The following is a 19,394-nucleotide window of genomic DNA, read 5'->3' as shown; positions in this document are numbered from 1 at the left end:
ATTTCCAAATTCGAACTCGAACACGGTCAAAATTGGATTCCAAAAGCGATCATGAAAATACCCGCTACAGTTCGAGGACACGAATGCGCATCAAGAAGTGTGCACAAAAACACTCGCTACAGAAGGTACGCACATAAGTAAAAGTACAAAATCATGCACAAAAGTACTCACGCAAAAGTGCATTCGCTAAAAGGTTCATGAAAACACAAACTACAATCCCAGGACATTAATACAAATCAACAAACATGCACAAACACACTCGCTCAAATGGACATGCACAGACGTACATGTAAGAAAACATGCGCAAAAGCGCATTCGCAACAACGTTCTTAAAAACACGAAATACAACACTAGGACAATAATACGCATAACCAAACAACAGCAAGAAGACTAGATACAAAAGATACAGCGGAGTGTTGAAATAACACTCAACGTTTACATTTACGTGGATTTTTTTATGGATTAATTTATATTTCTTTTTTAATTGGTGGATTTAGTATTGTATAGGTACAAATTGATAATGAGGTGTCCATGAAGCAAAAATGATCAAAGAGTAAGAAAAGAGTTGCAATTAAGAAAATAAAATCAAATTAGAAGAGAGGATCCCTCAACATCTTCGGTAATGTCCACGAAGTCGAGCATAACTTTCTCATCCGGACTCCAAATCAACTGGTTCCGGCGGCATTAGAAAGCTATTTCAGCTGGCTACAATTCTTGCCTAATGTCAAATTTCCAAATTCGGACTCGAACATGGTCGAAATTGGATTCCAAAAGCGATCATGAAAATACCCGCGACAGTTCGAGGACACGAATGCGCATCAAGAAACGTGCACAAAAACACTCGCTACAAAAGATACGCACATAAGTAAAAGTACAAAATCATGCACAAAAGTACTCACGCAAAAGTGCATTCGCAAAAAGGTTCATGAAAACACAAACTACAATCCTTGGACATTAATACAAATCAACAAACATGCACAAACACACTCGCTCAAATGGACATGCACAAACGTACATGTAAGAAAACATGCGCAAAAGTGCATTCGCAAGAGCGTTCTAAAAAACACGAACTACAACACTAGGACATTAATACGCATAACCAAACAACAGCAAGAAGACTAGGTACAAAAGATACAGGGGAGTGTAGAAATAACACTCAACGTTTACATTTACGTGGATTTTTTTATGGATAAATTTATATTTTTGTTTTAATTGGTGGATTTAGTATTATATAGGTACAAATTGATAATGAAGTGTCCATGAAGCAAAAATGATCAAAGAGTAAGAAAAGAGTTGGAATTAGGAAAATAAAATCAAATTAGAAGAGAGGATCCCTCAACATCTTCGGTAATGTCCACAAAGTCGAGCATAACTTTCTCATCCGGACTCCAAATCAACTGGTTCCGGCGGCATTAGCTATTTCAGCTGGCTACAATTCTTGCCTAATGTCAAATTTCCAAATTCGAACTCGAACACGGTCAAAATTGGATTCCAAAAGCGATCATGAAAATACCCGCTACAGTTCGAGGACACGAATGCGCATCAAGAAGTGTGCACAAAAGCACTCGCTACAGAAGATACGCACATAAGTAAAAGTACAAAATCATGCACAAAAGTACTCACGCAAAAGTGCATTCGCTCAAAGGTTCATGAAAACACAAACTACAATCCCAGGACATTAATACAAATCAACAAACATGCACAAACACACTCGCTCAAATGGACATGCACAGACGTACATGTAAGAAAACATGCGCAAAAGCGCATTCGCAACAACGTTCTTAAAAACACGAAATACAACACTAGGACAATAATACGCATAACCAAACAACATCAAGAAGACTAGATACAAAAGATACAGCGGAGTGTAGAAATAACACTCAACGTTTACATTTACGTGGATTTTTTTATGGATTAATTTATATTTCTTTTTTAATTGGTGGATTTAGTATTCTATAGGTACAAATTGATAATGAGGTGTCCATGAAGCAAAAATGATCAAAGAGTAAGAAAAGAGTTGCAATTAAGAAAATAAAATCAAATTAGAAGAGAGGATCCCTCAACATCTTCGGTAATGTCCACGAAGTCGAGCATTACTTTCTCATCCGAACTCCAAATCAACTGGTTCCGGCGGCATTAGAAAGCTATTTCAGCTGGCTACAATTCTTGCCTAATATCAAATTTCCAAATTCGGACTCGAAAATGGTCAAAATTGGATTCCAAAAGCGATCATGAAAATACCCGCGACAGTTCGAGGACACGAATGCGCATCAAGAAACGTGCACAAAAACACTCGCTACAAAAGATACGCACATAAGTAAAAGTACAAAATCACGCACAAAAGTACTCACGCAAAAGTGCATTCGCAAAAAGGTTCATGAAAACACAAACTACAATCCTTGGACATTAATACAAATCAACAAACATGCACAAACACACTCGCTCAAATGGACATGCACAAACGTACATGTAAGAAAACATGCGCAAAAGCGCATTCGCAAGAACGTTCTAAAAAACACGAAATACAACACTAGGACATTAATACGCATAACCAAACAACAGCAAGAAGACTAGATACAAAAGATACAGGGGAGTGTAGAAATAACACTCAACGTTTACATTTACGTGGATTTTTTTATGGATAAATTTATATTTTTGTTTTAATTGGTGGATTTAGTATTATATAGGTACAAATTGATAATGAAGTGTCCATGAAGCAAAAATGATCAAAGAGTAAGAAAAGAGTTGGAATTAGGAAAATAAAATCAAATTAGAAGAGAGGATCCCTCAACATCTTCGGTAATGTCCACAAAGTCGAGCATAACTTTCTCATCCGGACTCCAAATCAACTGGTTCCGGCGGCATTAGAAAGCTATTTCAGCTGGCTACATTTCCTGTCTAATGTCAAATTTCCAAATTTGGACTCGAACACGGTCAAAATTGGATTCCAAAAGCGATCATGAAAATACCCGCTACAGTTCGAGGACACGAATGCGCATCAAGAAGCGTGCACAAAAACACTCGCTACAAAAGATACGCACATAAGTAAAAGTACAAAATCACGCACAAAAGTACTCACGCAAAAGTGCATTCGCAAAAAGGTTCATGAAAACACAAACTACAATCCTAGGACATAAATACATATCAACAAACATGCACAAACACACTCGCTCAAATGGACATGCACAGACGTACATGTAAGAAAACATGCGCAAAAAAGCATTCGCAACAACGTTCTTAAAAACACGAAATACAACACTAGGACTTTAATACGCATAACCAAACAACAGCAAGAACACTAGATACAAAAGATACAGCGGAGTGTAGAAATAACACTCAACGTTTACGTTTAAGTGGATTTTTTAATGGATTAATTTATATTTTTGTTTTAATTGGTGGATTTAGTATTATATAGGTACAAATTGATAATGAAGTGTCCATGAAGCAAAAATGATCAAAGAGTAAGAAAAGAGTTGCAATTAGGAAAATAAAATCAAATTAGAAGAGAGGATCCCTCAACATCTTCGGTAATGTCCACGAAGTCGAGCATAACTTTCTCATCCGGACTCCAAATCAACTGGTTCCGGCGGCATTAGAAAGCTATTTCAGCTGGCTACATTTCCTGTCTAATGTCAAATTGCCAAATTTGGACTCGAACACGGTCAAAATTGGATTCCAAAAGCGATCATGAAAATACCCGCTACAATTCGAGGACACGAATGCGCATCAAGAAGCATGCACAAAAACACTCGCTACAAAAGATACGCACATAAGTAAAAGTACAAAATCACGCACAAAAGTACTCACGCAAAAGTGCATTCGCAAAAAGGTTCATGAAAACACAAACTACAATCCTAGGACATCAATACAAATCAACAAACATGCACAAACACACTCGCTCAAATGGACATGCACAGACGTACATGTAAGAAAACATGCGCAAAAGTGCATTCGCAGCAACGTTCTTAAAAACACAAAATACAACACTAGGACTTTAATACGCATAACCAAACAACAGCAAGAACACTAGATACAAAAGAAACATCGGAGTGTAGAAATAACACTCAACGTTTACGTTTACGTGGATTTTTTTATGGATTAATTTTTATTTCTGTTTTAATTGGTGGATTTAGTATTCTATAAGTACAAATTGATAATGAGGTGTCCATGAAGCAAAAAATATCAAAGAGTAAGAAAAGAGTTGGAATTAGGAAAATAAAATCAAATTAGAAGAGAGGATCCCTCAACATCTTCGGTAATGTCCACGAAGTCAGGCATAACTTACTCATCCGGAGTCCAAATCAACTGGTTCCGGCGGCATTAGAAAGCTATTTCAGCTGGCTACAATTCTTGCCTAATGTGAAATTTCCAAATTCGGACTCGAACATTGTCAAAATTGGATTCCAAAAGCGATCATGAAAATACCCGCTACAGTTCGAGGACACGAATGCGCATCAAGAAACGTGCACAAAAACACTCGCTACAAAAGATACGCACATAAGTAAAAGTACAAAATCACGCACAAAAGTACTCACGCAAAAGTACATTAGCTGAGAGGTTCATGAAAACACAAGCTACAATCCTAGGACATTAATACAAATCAACAAACATGCACAAACACACTCGCTCAAATGGACATGCACAGACGTACATGTAAGAAAACATGCGCAAAAGTGCATTCGCAACAACGTTCTTAAACACACGAAATACAACACTAGGACTTTAATACGCATAACCAAACAACAGCAAGAACACTAGATACAAAAGATACAGTGGGGTGTAGAAATAACACTCAACTTTTCCGTTTACGTGGATTTTTTTATGGATTAATGTTTATTTTTGTTTTAATTGGTGGATTTAGTATTCTATAAGTACAAATTGATAATGAGGTGTCCATGAAGCAAAAATGATCAAAGAGTAAGAAAAGAGTTGGAATTAGGAAAATAAAATCAAATTAGCAGAGAGGATCCCTCAACATCTTCGGTAATGTCCACGAAGTCGAAAATAACTTTCTCATCCGGACTCCAAATCAACTGGTTCCGGCGGCATTAGAAAGCTATTTCAGCTGGCTACAATTCTTGCCTAATGTCAAATTTCCAAATTCGGACTCGAACATGGTCAAAATTGGATTCCAAAAGCGATCATGAAAATACCCGCTACAGTTCGAGGACACGAATGCGCATAAAAAAACGTGCTCAAAAAAGCTCGCTACAAAAGATACACACATAAGTAAAAGTACAAAATCACGCACAAAAGTACTCACGCAAAAGTGCATTCGCATAAAGGTTCATGAAAACACAAGCTACAATCCTAGGACATTAATACAAATAAACAAACATGCACAAACACACTCGCTCAAATGGACAAGCACAAACGTACATGTACGAAAACATGCGCAAAAGTGCATTCGTAACAACATTCTTAAAAACACGAAATACAACACTAGGACATTAATACGCATAACCAAACAATAGCAAGAAGACTAGATACAAAAGATACAGTGGAGTGTAGAAGTAACACTCAACGTTTATATTTACGTGGATTTTTTTATGGATTAATTTATATTTCTGTTTTAATTGGTGGATTTAGTATTCTATAGGTACAAATTGATAATGAGGTGTCCATGAAGCAAAAATGATCAAAGAGTAAGAAAAGAGTTGCAATTAAGAAAATAAAATCAAATTAGAAGAGAGGATCCCTCAACATCTTCGGTAGTGTCCACGAAGTCGAGCATAACTTTCTCATCCGGACTCCAAATCAACTGGTTCTGTCAAATGTCAAATTTCCAAATTTGGACTCGAACACGGTCAAAATTGGATTCCAAAAGCGATCATGAAAATACCCGCTACAGTTCGAGGACACGAATGCGCATCAAGAAGCGTGCACAAAAACACTCGCTCCAAAAGATACGCACATAAGTGAAAGTACAAAATCATGCACAAAAGTAATCGCGCAAAAGTGCATTCGCCAAAAGGTTCATGAAAACACAAACTACAATCCTAGGACATTAATACAAATCAACAAACATGCACTAACACACTCGCTCAAATGGACATGCACAAATGTACATGTAAAAAAACATGCGCAAAAGTGCATTCGCAACAACGTTCTTAAAAACACGAAATACAACACTAGGACTTTAATACGCATAACCAAACAACAACAAGAACACTAGATACAAAAGATACAGTGGAGTGTAGAAATAACACTCAACGTTTACGTTTACGTGGATTTTTTTATGGATTAATGTTTATTTCTGTTTTAATTGGTGGATTTAGTATATTATAGGTACAAATTGATAATGAGGTGTCCATGAAGCAAAAATGATCAAAGAGTAAGTAAAGAGTTGCAATTAGGAAAATAAAATCAAATTAGAAGAGAGGATCCCTCAACATCTTCGGTAGTGTCCACGAAGTCGAGCATAACTTTCTCATCCGGACTCCAAATCAACTTGTTCGGCGGCATTAGAAAGCTATTTCAGCTGGCTACATTTCCGGTCTAATGTTAAATTTCCAAATTTGGACTCGAACACTGTCAAAATTGGATTCCAAAAGCGATCATGAAAATACCCGCTACAGTTCGAGGACACGAATGCGCATCAAGAAGCCTGCACAAAAACGCTCGCTACAAAAGATACGCACATATGTATAAGTACAAAATCATGCACAAAAGTACTCACGCAAAACTGCATTCGCAAAGAGGTTCATGAAAACACAAACTACAATCCTAGGACAATAATACAAATCAACAAACATGCACAAACACACTCGCTCAAATGGACATGCACCAATGTACATGTAAAAAAACATGCGCAAAAGTGCATTCGGAACAACGTTCTTAAAAACACGAAATACAACACTAGGACTTAAATACGCATAACCAAACAACAACAAGAACACTAGATACAAAAGATACAGTGGAGTGTAGAAATAACACTCAACGTTTACGTTTACGTGGATTTTTTTATGGATTAATTCACATTTCTGTCTTAACTGGTGGATTTAGTATTCTATAGGTACAAATTGATAATTAGGTGTCCATGAAGCAAAAATGATCAAAGAGTAAGAAAAGAGTTCCAATTAGGAAAATAAAATCAAATTAGAAGAGAGGATCCCTCAACATCTTCGGTAGTGTCCACGAAGTCGAGCATGACTTTCTCATCCGGACTCCAAATCAACTGGTTCCGGCGGCATTAGAAAGCTATTTCAGCTGGCTACATTTCCTGTCTAATGTCAAATTTCCAAATTTGGACTCGAACACGGTCAAAATTGGATTCCAAAAGCGATCATGAAAATACCCGCTACAGTTCGAGGACACGAATGCGCATCAAGAAGCGTGCACAAAAACACTCGCTACAAAAGATACGCACATAAGTAAAAGTACAAAATCACGCACAAAAGTACTCACGCAAAAGTGCATTCGCAAAAAGGTTCATGAAAACACAAACTACAATCCTAGGACAATAATACAAATCAACAAACATGCACAAACACACTCGCTCAAATGGACATGCACCAATGTACATGTAAAAAAACATGCGCAAAAGTGCATTCGCAACAACGTTCTTAAAAACACGAAATACAACACTAGGACTTAAATACGCATAACCAAACAACAACAAGAACACTAGATACAAAAGATACAGTGGAGTGTAGAAATAACACTCAACGTTCACGTTTACGTGGATTTTTTTATGGATTAATGTTTATTTTTGTTTTAATTGGTGGATTTAGTATTCTATAAGTACAAATTGATAATGAGGTGTCCATGAAACAAAAATGATCAAAGAATAAGAAAAGAGTTGGAATTAGGAAAATTAAATCAAATTAGAAGAGAGGATCCCTTAACATCTTCGGTAATGTCCACGAAGTCGAGCATAACTTTCTCATCCGGACTCCAAATAACCTGGTTCCGGCGGCATTAGAAAGCTATTTCAGCTGGCTACAATTCTTGCCTAATGTCAAATTTCCAAATTCGGACTCGAACATGGTCAAAATTGGATTCCAAAAGCGATCATGAAAATACCCGCGACAGTTCGAGGACACGAATGCGCATCAAGAAACGTGCACAAAAACACTCGCTACAAAAGATACGCACATAAGTAAAAGTACAAAATCACGCACAAAAGTACTCACGCAAAAGTGCATTCGCAAAAAGGTTCATGAAAACACAAACTACAATCCTTGGACATTAATACAAATCAACAAACATGCACAAACACACTCGCTCAAATGGACATGCACAAACGTACATGTAAGAAAACAAGCGCAAAAGCGCATTCGCAACAACGTTCTAAAAAACACGAAATACAACACTACCACATTAATACGCATAACCAAACAACAGCAAGAAGACTAGATACAAAAGATACAGCAGAGTATAGAAATAACACTCAACGTTTACATTTACGTGGATTTTTTTATGGATAAATTTATATTTTTGTTTTAATTGGTGGATTTAGTATTATATAGGTACAAATTGATAATGAAGTGTCCATGAAGCAAAAATGATCAAAGAGTAAGAAAAGAGTTGGAATTAGGAAAATAAAATCAAATTTGAAGAGAGGATCCCTCAACATCTTCGGTAATGTCCACAAAGTCGAGCATAACTTTCTCATCCGGACTCCAAATCAACTGGTTCTGGCGGCATTAGAAAGCTATTTCAGCTGGCTACAATTGTTGCCTAATGTCCTATTTCCAAATTCGGACTCGAACATGGTCAAAATTGGATTCCAAAAGCGATCATGAAAATACCCGCTACAGTTCGAGGACACGAATGCGCATCAAAAAACGTGCACAAAAACACTCGCTACAAAAGATACGCACATAAGTAAAAGTACAAAATCACGCACAAAAGTACTCACGCTAAAGTGCATTCGCAAAAAGGTTCATGAAAACACAAGCTACAATCCTAGGACATTAATACAAATCAACAAACATGCACAAACACACTCGCTCAAATGGACATGCACAGACGTACATGTAAGAAAACATGCGCAAAAGCGCATTCGCAACAATGTTCTTAAAAACACGAAATACAAAACTAGGACATTAATACGCATAACCAAACAACAGCAAGAAGACAAGATACAAAAGATACAGCGGAGTGTAGAAATAACACTCAACGTTTATATTGACGTGGATTTTTTTATGGATTAATTTATATCTCTGTTTTAATTGGTGGATTTAGTATTCTATAGGTACAAATTGATAATGAGGTGTCCATGAAGCAAAAATGATCAAAGAGTAAGAAAAGAGTTGCAATTAAGAAAATAAAATCAAATTAGAAGAGAGGATCCCTCAACATCTTCGGTAGTGTCCACGAAGTCGAGCATGACTTTCTCATCCGGACTCCAAATCAACTGGTTCCGGCGGCATTAGAAAGCTATTTCAGCTGGCTACATTTCCTGTCTAATGTCAAATTTCCAAATTTGGACTCGAACACGGTCAAAATTGGATTCCAAAAGCGATCATGAAAATACCCGCTACAGTTCGAGGACACGAATGCGCATCAAGAAGCGTGCACAAAAACACTCGCTACAAAAGATACGCACATAAGTAAAAGTACAAAATCACGCACAAAAGTACTCACGCAAAAGTGCATTCGCAAAAAGGTTCATGAAAACACAAACTACAATCCTAGGACAATAATACAAATCAACAAACATGCACAAACACACTCGCTCAAATGGACATGCACCAATGTACATGTAAAAAAACATGCGCAAAAGTGCATTCGCAACAACGTTCTTAAAAACACGAAATACAACACTAGGACTTAAATACGCATAACCAAACAACAACAAGAACACTAGATACAAAAGATACAGTGGAGTGTAGAAATAACACTCAACGTTCACGTTTACGTGGATTTTTTTATGGATTAATGTTTATTTTTGTTTTAATTGGTGGATTTAGTATTCTATAAGTACAAATTGATAATGAGGTGTCCATGAAACAAAAATGATCAAAGAATAAGAAAAGAGTTGGAATTAGGAAAATTAAATCAAATTAGAAGAGAGGATCCCTTAACATCTTCGGTAATGTCCACGAAGTCGAGCATAACTTTCTCATCCGGACTCCAAATAACCTGGTTCCGGCGGCATTAGAAAGCTATTTCAGCTGGCTACAATTCTTGCCTAATGTCAAATTTCCAAATTCGGACTCGAACATGGTCAAAATTGGATTCCAAAAGCGATCATGAAAATACCCGCGACAGTTCGAGGACACGAATGCGCATCAAGAAACGTGCACAAAAACACTCGCTACAAAAGATACGCACATAAGTAAAAGTACAAAATCACGCACAAAAGTACTCACGCAAAAGTGCATTCGCAAAAAGGTTCATGAAAACACAAACTACAATCCTTGGACATTAATACAAATCAACAAACATGCACAAACACACTCGCTCAAATGGACATGCACAAACGTACATGTAAGAAAACAAGCGCAAAAGCGCATTCGCAACAACGTTCTAAAAAACACGAAATACAACACTACGACATTAATACGCATAACCAAACAACAGCAAGAAGACTAGATACAAAAGATACAGCAGAATGTAGAAATAACACTCAACGTTTACATACGTGGATTTTTTTATGGATAAATTTATATTTTTGTTTTAATTGGTGGATTTAGTATTATATAGGTACAAATTGATAATGAAGTGTCCATGAAGCAAAAATGATCAAAGAGTAAGAAAAGAGTTGGAATTAGGAAAATAAAATCAAATTTGAAGAGAGGATCCCTCAACATCTTCGGTAATGTCCACAAAGTCGAGCATAACTTTCTCATCCGGACTCCAAATCAACTGGTTCTGGCGGCATTAGAAAGCTATTTCAGCTGGCTACAATTGTTGCCTAATGTCCTATTTCCAAATTCGGACTCGAACATGGTCAAAATTGGATTCCAAAAGCGATCATGAAAATACCCGCTACAGTTCGAGGACACGAATGCGCATCAAAAAACGTGCACAAAAACACTCGCTACAAAAGATACGCACATAAGTAAAAGTACAAAATCACGCACAAAAGTACTCACGCTAAAGTGCATTCGCAAAAAGGTTCATGAAAACACAAGCTACAATCCTAGGACATTAATACAAATCAACAAACATGCACAAACACACTCGCTCAAATGGACATGCACAGACGTACATGTAAGAAAACATGCGCAAAAGCGCATTCGCAACAATGTTCTTAAAAACACGAAATACAAAACTAGGACATTAATACGCATAACCAAACAACAGCAAGAAGACTAGATACAAAAGATACAGCGGAGTGTAGAAATAACACTCAACGTTTATATTTACGTGGATTTTTTTATGGATTAATTTATATTTCTGTTTTAATTGGTGGATTTAGTATTCTATAGGTACAAATTGATAATGAGGTGTCCATGAAGCAAAAATGATCAAAGAGTAAGAAAAGAGTTGCAATTAAGAAAATAAAATCAAATTAGAAGAGAGGATCCCTCAACATCTTCGGTAGTGTCCACGAAGTCGAGCATGACTTTCTCATCCGGACTCCAAATCAACTGGTTCCGGCGGTTATTGGGAGATAAGTTGGATAGTAAATCCGACTTGTGCTATTTTGTGGGGTATCCCGAAGATTCAATGGGATACGAATTCTATTATGTCAAGGAAGCAAAGACGTTTGTTTCAAGAAATGCCACCTTTTTGGAAAGGGAGTTTCTATCCGATAGAAAGGGCAGCATGATAGAACTTGAAGTAGTTCAAGAACCACAAAGTGAAGTTCAAACGCAAGAACAAGCAATCGAACCAATACAACAAACCACTAATATACCTCCTGAACCTACGGTACGTAGATCCGAAAGAGTTCGGAAAATGCGAGATAGGTTATTCCTCCTCGAAAATGATGAAGATCATGTTGATCTTGGACAAGATCCAAGAACATACAATGAGGCCGTATCGGATGCGGACATGGGACATTGGCTAACTGCCATGAAATCCGAAATGGACTCCATGTACTCCAACAAGGTATGGACCTTGGTAGATCCACCCAAAGGAATTGTTCCTATAGGCTGCAAGTGGATCTATAAGAAGAAAATTGGAGTTGATGGAAAGGTATTGACCTATAAAGCTAGATTGGTAGCAAAAGGATACACTCAAAGGCAAGGTGTTGACTATGAGGAAACCTTTTCGCCAGTCGCGATGCTGAAGTCCATTAGGATTTTGCTGGCCATAGCTGCGTGGTACGACTACGAGATATGGCAAATGGATGTGAAGACCGCCTTCCTTAATGGAGATATTGAGGAAGAAATTTACATGGCGCAGCCGGAAGGCTTCATATCTTCTGGAAGTGAGAAAAAGGTTTGCAAGCTCCAGCGATCCATTTATGGATTGAAACAAGCATCCCGAAGTTGGAACATTAGGTTCGACTCAACTATCAAAGAGTTTGATTTTGAGAAGAATCCGGAGGAACCTTGTGTATACAAGAAGGTTAGTGGGAGGGCAGTGATATTTTTAGTGCTTTACGTTGATGACATTCTACTCATTGGGAATGACGTAGGAATGTTGCAGCAAACGAAAGCATGGTTGTCCACACGTTTCTCAATGAAGGATTTGGGAGAAGCATCTTATGTATTGGGAATACGCATCTATAGAGATAGAGCAAGGAAGATGCTTGGCTTATCCCAAAGCCTGTACATAGACACCGTTATGAAACGGTTTAGCATGGAAGAATCCAAAAAGGGATTCTTGCCAATGTCCCATGGGGTTCGTCTCTCGAAATCTATGTGTCCCCAAACACCTAGTGAAATCGAAGAGATGAAAAGGACGCCCTATGTTTCTGCCATAGGAAGCTTAATGTATGGCATGCTATGTACGAGACCCGATATTGCGTATGCTGTGAGTGTCACAAGCAGATATCAGTCTAACCCCGGTCCGGCTCACTGGAAAGCCGTGAAAGATATCCTCAAGTACTTGCGAAGAACTAAGGATAAATTTTTGGTCTATGGGGGTGCCGAGTTGAAATTAGAGGGTTTTACCGACTCTAGTTTTCAATCGGATGTGGACGACTCAAAGTCGAATTCTGGATTTATATGCACGCTGAATGGTGGTGCCGTGTGTTGGAAGAATTCCAAGCAAAGCACGATGGCCGATTCCACTACCGAAGCGGAATACATTGCAGCGTCTGAAGCTGCAAAAGAAGGGACTTGGATAAGGAAGTTCATCCAAGAGTTGGGTGTCATTCCTGATGCTAGTGATCCAGTACCGTTGTACTGTGATAACACCGGAGCCGTGGCACAAGCTAAGGAGCCACGATCTCATCAGAAGTCGAAGCATATTCTGAGGAAGTATCACGTGATCCGAGAGATCATTGATAGAGGTGAAGTTAGGGTAGAACGAGTCACCTCGGAAGAGAACGTTGCAGACCCCTTCACGAAGCCTTTACCAAGATCGGTCCATGAGAAACATCGAGAGTCGATGGGATTGCGGTTTATGGGTAGTTGGCTTTAGGTCAAGTGGGAGATTGTTAGAGTAGGTGACCAACAAGCCAACCTGTGGCTGTGGTCTTTCGTATTTATTATTGTAATAAACGAACCTTTATTCGTATTAATGATAAAACACCTTGGCATTCTATATCTTTGTCCCTTTGTCACAAGCATAGATATAGTCCTTACAGTTATTACAAGTACTAGTAATTGATCGTTAGGATCGTGAGATATTTACTTAAGTATTATAACTGTTAAACGTGTTCCTAGTCGAAGGGTTACGCCATGAATGAGGATATCGGCCTTTCCCATTAAGACTAGCACTTAGTGTATGTGTACTGCATCTCATCAGTAAACGGTATTGTGATATCGGCATGCATAAGTGGGTGCTCGTAAGTTGACGAGTTCACTGAACTCCCTCACCCTAGAAATCTCTAAGTGGTTCCCAATAATCGAGTAGAGATATCTATGGTATAGTTGTACACCATTAGTCCTTATGACCTAGACATCACCGTGACTTCACTAGAGGACCAGCTGTATCGTGACCTGTCCCTGAGTTCCACCGAGGACCATCCCAAGGGCCAGTGTTCGTGCAGTCCGAAATCTAGTGGGAGGTCTGTGCATTGTAGTCGGGGATTCGATCGCTAGAATAGTCTTGGATGTCCTGTGTGTTCTGAAAGTTTGTAATCAATATAAGTCTCTGGCCAGAGCTGACTAAGTGATGATTAGAGAATTCGATTCTCTAAGTCATGCACGTGACGATTACAACACTTGGAACGATCGCACCGTCATCGAACATATAAAGAGGTCTCGATGAACCAATGCCTCTAGTTCGATCGGGACATATGAATCGAAGGGACCGTACTGTACGTTAACTATATCTGAAGGTTCTTGCAGGCACTTCATTTGTATCTAGGGAATCATGACGCGTAGTTGCTAGACGCCAATCTTGATTCGTTGGGTGATTAAGGTGAAACGAGCTTCATCATAATCGTAACTCGAAGGGGACGAGTTTTGACCACAAAGGGTTGTGGGCCCACGGCTAGCTTACACCTGAACCATCGAGGGTCACACTGCTCGTGCACATGAGATCTTTGAATAAACGGTCAGAGATAAAATAGTTTATCTTTGCATGATTGGAAGTCAATATGATTGAGTCCAACATTCGTAATTTGGAATTATGAATGAGAATAAGAAAAGGAAAAGAATAGGCGAACGTATTAGTGAACTTTCTAAATCGGGAAGTTTCCAAATTTAGAAAGTGCACTGAACTAGGGTTTCCACTTTTGGAAAGTTGAAAATGAGAAATGGCACTCGTAATGACGAGGAAGTTATAATGAATCCGAAAATGTAATCGTTGCAATTTTCTGGTCATTGAATTAAGAGAGACGAGCAAGTAAAGATACTAACGGACTTAAGTTGTTGGGCCCGGTCCAACTTAAGCCCGCTAGGGTTTTATGCAAGACATATAAATACTTGATTTATAGGTCTTGCACACACAGCACAAGAACCCTAACCCTAGCCGTCCACCCCTCTCTCTCTCGGCCTCTCTCTCCCACGGCCAACACCGCCGCCCACTCCACCGCTTCGCCGGAATCGGCCGTTGATCGGCCGATTGGCTTGGTAGTCTCTTTCCTTCTCTTTTTCTTCCGTTTTATTCTAACTACTTCGTGTCTAGTGCCACGTTTTAGTAGATCAAAGTATACGAGGTGAAATCCGAGAGGAGGAAGACTGTAGATCGAAGAATCGAGGAGCAACGCACGAGCCGAAGCCGCACGCTGCCCCACGCGCCGCCCCGGAAGTCCGCGCGTGAAACTCACGCGCCGCCGTGAGCTGTCTCACCGCCGCTGCTGCTGCACCGTTGCTGCCCCGATTGTACGGATTGGTTTCCGTAGCAATCTCGACGTGTTAAACGCTCCTACCTCACGCGTCAAGAGGTAAATCCACGAAACCCTAGTTTCGTTTCGATTAGGTTTAGACTATGATTTCATGTTTGTTTCGTATGATTTTCTGTGATTATGTGTAATCGTTTTAAATCATTACAAGCATGTTATTTGGTTTAAACGCGAGCATGTTAATTGATTTAAATTCGGTTAAATTTATTAGCATGTATGTTGTTTTTAATTTCGCTGGAAGCGCAAAGGTACGCAATTAATTGATTTAATTTATGGGGCATGTGCTTGTGTGCGTTTTAAACTCGTTTAATTCGCATATATTTTTGTTTTCCGCTGCGTATGCGTGCCCGAAACCCAACAGTGGTATCAGAGCTCGTTGCGCAATTAATTGCGTTCGTTTTAATATGCATGTTCGATTTATTAAAGTAGTGATTGTCGTATTATGTAATTGGGAGTTTTCGTAAGTTTAAAATATTTTTGAAATATTGTTTAGAGTTTTTCCAGCTTTAAAATTGTTTAAAATTGGAAAATCGGATCTGAAATTATTTTTAAAACATCGTTTTTTAATTGTTCGGATCGAACCGGTCGAACCGGCCGGTTCGATGGTTGTGCACGATCAAATCGACCGAATCCAAGTGGATTCGGGTCAGTCAGACCGGTTCTCGGTCCGACTGATCCGGCCCACTGATTTGGGTCAATTGGACCGGGCAGAACCGGACCGCTTCGGTCCGAACCGGTCAGACCGGTTGGGCCGAACCGGTTCACTGAAAATAAAAAAAAAAAAAAAAAAAAATTTATTTCAGATTTCTAAAATTAGACTTAAAACAAATTGATTTTAATTTTTGGAAAATTATTTTCAATTAATCCCAATTAGATAATTGGATCGACAATCATCTATTTTAGTAAATAGGTGTTAGATTAATTAAATTGATTTAAATTGTTAAATTGATTTCAATTAATAGAACACATATATAATATTGATTATAAATTCAACTTAATTAGTAGTACCTCAACATTATTTGAATGATTTATGCTAGTTGAGGTTCTATAATTATTTTGAAAAACCCGATAATTAATTAATGTAATTAATTATGAAATTAGGTCGTATGTTCCTCTTAGGACAATATGCGCTTCCATATACCTTTAGAGAACATAGATGTAGGAATCACATAGACCAATCCAAAACCTTCTGATGAGATAAAACATTTTAATAAAAATCCCTCATTCTTAATTCAATTAAGAATCATTTCAAGCTATAAAGAAAAACCCAATCTGTTGAGTTATTTCTTTCCTTCTGCCAACGGTTGGATTATGTGTAGCCCTTTACTATAGTGCAGTAAGCCGTGTTAGCGGGGAGTGCTATGGTAGAGTAAGCTGTAATTCAATTGACATAATGATGAAGGTAGCCGTAGAAAAGGGTTATGTTGAATTAACGTGGTCGGCTAGATTAACTAGGGACTGCATTAGTTTGGCATAATCAAGTTCTATGAGCATCTTTGATTGGTAGGTTAGACTTGACACACGACGATTTTGATATTCGCGAGATTAACTTAGGTCATTATCAAGTGTGAGGAAAATTAATTTGGGGTCATATTGTGCATATGATTGATTGTGATCTACCTTTGGGCAAATATAATCGGGCTAGATTAACTACGGGTTATATTTGTCTATTGGACCTAAAGCCCATTAAGAAAAATCAGTTTTCTCGTTTGTCTACTAGAGGGAAGTGGAATTCGATAAAATTAGTGGGAGAACAATTAAATAACATAAGTCCAAACATTTAATTGTAACAATCATTTAACGCGAATCTCTAATAATCCTCTTCTCTATATGTCTCAGATAATCATGTCTAAGAATCCCATAATGTCAATCCTCGACAATAAACTCAATGGCCCTAATTACATAGATTGGTTGCGTAGTCTTAAGCTTGTGCTAACTGTTGAGGGGCGTCTCTATGTTTTGAACGAGAGGCTTCCCGCCACTATACCTGCCACAGCGACTGATGCTGAAAAGGAAACTTATGAAGTTTGGAAGAAAGATGACACTCATGCTAGGTGCTATATGATAGCCGCCATGGAGCCCGCGCTTGCGAGGAAATATGAGTCTCACTTGCATGCTTTCGATATAAAGGCTCATCTCGATAGCATGTATAGTGAGAATATTAGGGCATCGAGATACGCTGCTACAAAGGAGTTGATCACAGCGAGACTGCGCGAAGGGACTTCGGTCCACGAGCACTGTCTCAAAATGATCACTCTCCTTGAAAAGCTAGTGAATCTTGATGTCACCCTCCCGGCCGAGCTCTCGTTGGATCTGATCCTGTTGTCTCTTCCTAGTTTCTATGAATCGTTCACAGTGAACTTCAACATGAACAAACTAGATCCTCCCTTGGATGAGTTAATGAACATGTTGGTCAGCTTCGAGTCCACCATTAAGAAAGAGAAGTCTGTTCTCATTGCTGCTACTTCTGGAAAGAAGAGTTCTTTCCAAAAGAAGAGAAAGGAAAGAGTTCTTTTCCCTAACAGCAAGTTCGAAGTGGGTGAAGGTAGTGGGGGCCCCAAAGCAAAGGTTAGCAAACAAGTTGATGATGCTTGCCATCACTGTGGAAAGAAAGGACATTGGCGCCGCAACTGCAAGGCTTACCTGAAGCAGAAAGGTTATGAAAAGGGTACGTATTTCATTGACGTAAATTTGTCTGTCAACTCTTCTTCTTGGGTATTGGATACGGGCTGTGGCTCACATTTGTGCAATGATTTGCAGCTAATGACAAGAAGTCGAAGACTTAGAGCGTGTGAGACCTACCTAAGGATGGGGAATGGAGCAAGAGTTGCTGCTGAAGCCATTGGCACAATTTACTTAAATGTTTTGGATTCTAGTTTTCCTATTGTTTTGAACAATTGTTTATTTGTTCCGTCGCTCATTAGAAACCTTATTTCTATTCCTGTATTAGATATTGAAGGTTTTACTTTTGTTTTTGGAAATTCGATTTGCATTATACAAAAGAATGAGAATTTGATTTGCAAAGGACGACTATTAAACAACTTGTACGAACTAAATCCAAGTGAAATACCTATTAATGTTATATCAGCAAAACGTAAGGAGATAGATCAAAACCCCGCACAACTTTGGCACGCTAGATTAGGTCATGTCTCTTTAAGAAGGATGAACGATTTTGTCAGTGAAGGATTGTTCTCTTTAGAGGACATGAAATCACTACAAACTTGTGAATCCTGCCTTAAAGGGAAAATGACCAAGTCACCCTACAAAGGGAAAATGGAACGAGCCGAGGGTCTTTTGGATTTGATCCATACAGACGTATGTGGTCCACTAAGTGTTAGTGCGAAGGGTGGATATAACTACTTCGCCACCTTTACCGACGATTATTCTAGGTATGGGTATGTGTACTTGATGAAGTACAAGTCTGAAACATTTGAAAGGTTCAAAGATTTTAGACATGAAGTAGAAAAGCAACTCGGACGAAGTATTAAGAAGCTGCGATCCGATCGTGGTGGAGAATACTTGAGCATCGAGTTTATTGACTATCTAAAAGAAAATGGGATACAGTCCCAATGGACTCCACCGGGAACTCCTCAACTTAATGGAGTGTCCGAACGTCGGAATCGAACTTTATTAGATATGGTTCGATCAATGATGGGGTTCACGAACTTACCGGCATACTTGTGGGGTCATGCACTCCGTACTGCCGCGTATTTGCTGAATAGAGTTAACACCAAAGCAGTTAGATCCACACCTTATGAACTTTGGCATTCCCGGAAACCCAACTACAAACATATTAGGATATGGGGTTGTCCCGCTTATGTGAAGCGGTTAGTGGGAGATAAGTTAGATAGTAAATCCGACTTGTGCTATTTTGTGGGGTATCCCGAAGACTCAATGGGATACGAGTTTTATTATGTCAAAGAAGCAAAGACGTTTGTTTCGAGAAATGCCACCTTTTTGGAAAGGGAGTTTCTATCCGATAGAAAGGGCAGCATGATAGAACTTGAAGTAGTTCAAGAACCAAAAGTGAAGTTCA

This window comes from Erythranthe guttata, chromosome 13 (assembly GCF_056151865.1).
Source record: "Erythranthe guttata isolate IM_541 chromosome 13, IM_541, whole genome shotgun sequence".
NCBI classification, from domain to species: Eukaryota; Viridiplantae; Streptophyta; class Magnoliopsida; order Lamiales; family Phrymaceae; genus Erythranthe; species Erythranthe guttata.
The sequence above is the reverse complement of the archived record's forward strand: the minus strand, read 5'-3'. Positions refer to the sequence as shown.